Raw genomic sequence first — 2,886 nt, 5'->3', positions numbered from 1 at the left:
GCGCTTAACAAACGAATCGTAAGCTCCAACAAAGAAATTCAGCGGTATCCGGAAATCCCTCTTCAATTGATTGCTTTAATTCCTTATCATTTTTGAAGCTACAAGTATAAACTTCTTCCTTTAGGTAACCCCATAGAAAGAAATCTGGAGATCGGGGTGGCCGATCTAAAAAATACTTACACGACCAATCCAACGGCCATGAAGGTTGTCATTTAGTAATCGCTTGACAGGATTTGTGAAAGTAGGATGAGCACCATCTTGTTAGGAGATTGTTTGATCCATTTCTGGAACCGTAAAATGAGGCAAGATATGTTCATTTAAAACAATATAGTACCCCATTACAAATGACAGCTGCCCAAAGAGTAATACCTTTGGATTTGAGTATGTAAGATTGTAAGGATTACCGGTGTTGTAATAACTACAGTTATGCCTATTTACAGCATCATTGCGGGAGAAAGTGCACTCGTCTCAAAAAACTATTTGAGTATGCAATTAGGATTTAGTTCATGAAACTCAAGTTCATGACTTTGGACCACCAGTTTCAAGTTCAACCTTTCTTAGTGATTTCGGTGTACTCGAAGAGATGAGCATTGATGCGCATACTAGTATTTCTCTTTTCTCATTTGATCCTTAATAGTACTTTTTACAACACCCAGTTTATAAAAGAAAGATTTTACCACATCGTTGAATTGCTAGGTTGTTCAAATCCTGGGTAGGCAACCTAAAACTGTCTAATTGTTCTGTAATTCCCACGCACAACACTTCACTTTTCTTTCAACATTAAAAGCCATTTCACGAACTTCAATATCAGTAAAATTTAAGTGAAGAGGTTAGGTTATGTTTTTATAGCACAAGCAATATTCTTCAATCAAACAGCTGTTTTTAACAGTGAGCGTTATTAAAAACCTCTTCTTTAAAACTGAAATGTACCAGCATAAGACATGTACGTTTTAAAACTATATAGACAATCAGTCTCTTAAAAATCTCAATTGATTAAAAAATGTTAACCACATGTCTAATGTGCCCATTATTTAACTTCTCATATTGTGTGACATAAAACTGAGAGAAATAAACATAAATTTGAAATGCTTTTAACTAGAGTGATTTAGCTCTGTGGCCCTTGATTTATAATTTACTCAGCAATGGTATACAATGCTGCGCATATTTTGAGTGTTTTAAATAATTGTTTTACTAAAATGGTTTAAGAACTACAAATTGAATAAAGATAGTTTACTCAAATGTATTTTATAACATTATGTTCAAGATCATAGGAAATTGCTGTATTAAATATAAATTGATTACTTAACTAAACAGTTTTCTTATACCAGTTAGTGTTATTTATAGATATATTTGTTAATATAAAACTGTACATCCCCAAAATATTTCAAGTCGAAAAAACTATTCACTTTTTTGGTCTCTCTGTTGCAGATTAACCTAAAACATTAATATGAACATCAATGTTTCCACATACTTTATGTACATGTGTTCTATGGTTCACAATTAATTTTAAACAGTTATTTTTAAAACACGATGTGTAAAAGTAAAATAATTAATTAAAAATGTCAGCACTATAAATTTTTTGACGAATTTACATGATTGTAACAAGAAGTCAAACTCAACATTACCGTCCGAAATATAATTTTCTTGAACCAGCAGTGGTCATGAACGTGAAACGCTTACTATATTGCGTGGAAGAATACACAATAGGCAATATACTCTAACTATACGTTTAACGATTGTTATGAAACTTATCTAAGTTGCATTTTGGCATAAGTTGCCTTCTTAGATCTGTGTATGTATATATGTAATGTATATAAAGGGTGAGTTTTTTTAAAGTAATCCAATAGCTAACTTTTTAATTAAATGACTTAGCACCACACTTTAAATTTGGAACTTGCTCAATTTTAAGTTTCACTCAGGAATACACTTTCAAATTTTTTGAAGATGGCCGCCATTTTCCAATATGGTGGCCAACTTTAAAATCTTTTATGGAACACCCTGTATTTTATGTTGTTTTTAGATTTTAGTCTCAAAAATAAAACCTTTTTGTACTTGAGAGTTTTTCCATATCTCTAATGGTTCAGGAGCTACGTGGACTGGAAGTTTTCATAATTTTTTCCAATATGGCGCCCAACTTTAAAATCTTTTATGGAACACCCTGTATTTTATGTTGTTTTTAGATTCTACTCTACAAAATAAGACATTTTTGCTTCTGAAAGTTTTTTCTATATCTCTAATGGTTCAGGAGCTACGTGGACTGGAATTTTTCGGATTTTTTCGGACTGATGGTGAACAAATATATATAACAATTATATATTGTTATATATATATATATATATACAATATATAATTGGTGAGGAGAGAAATAAAATAAGCTTTGTAAAAATAGAAAGACTAGAGGAAACAAAAATGACCATAAATGTTTGACATATTTTCTTGATCGAGGGAAGAAGTTAGTTTGCATTGGCGTTGGAAGTATGATTCTCTCGGAACGTAAGTACTGATACTGGTGCAAAAACCTACAAAGTTGCGTGAAAAGTCACGGGTAACTTCTAGCTTATATATAAATGTGTACAAATAAAAAAATTTGATATTATTAATTAAACATGTTTTTGTATTGTTATAAGACTATGTTTACACAGAACAGTTAATTATATTTAACAGTCTCTAGAAGTTCCCCTTATATTTCAGATATCAAAATTGACATATATTAATCGAGATGAAAACCATACTCTATTTTAGGTTGGACCTGATAGAGCACTTCTAGAGCCTGTTAAATATCATTAAATTTTCTGTGTAAACATAGTCTTATTAAAGTACAAACACAGGTTTAATTAATTTTATTAACATTTTCTATTTGTTTACATTTATAGTCTTGAAAACATT

Source organism: Homalodisca vitripennis, chromosome 2 (genome assembly GCF_021130785.1).
Source record: "Homalodisca vitripennis isolate AUS2020 chromosome 2, UT_GWSS_2.1, whole genome shotgun sequence".
In the NCBI taxonomy this organism is placed as follows: Eukaryota; Metazoa; Arthropoda; class Insecta; order Hemiptera; family Cicadellidae; genus Homalodisca; species Homalodisca vitripennis.
Note: the sequence above shows the minus strand (reverse complement) of the source record.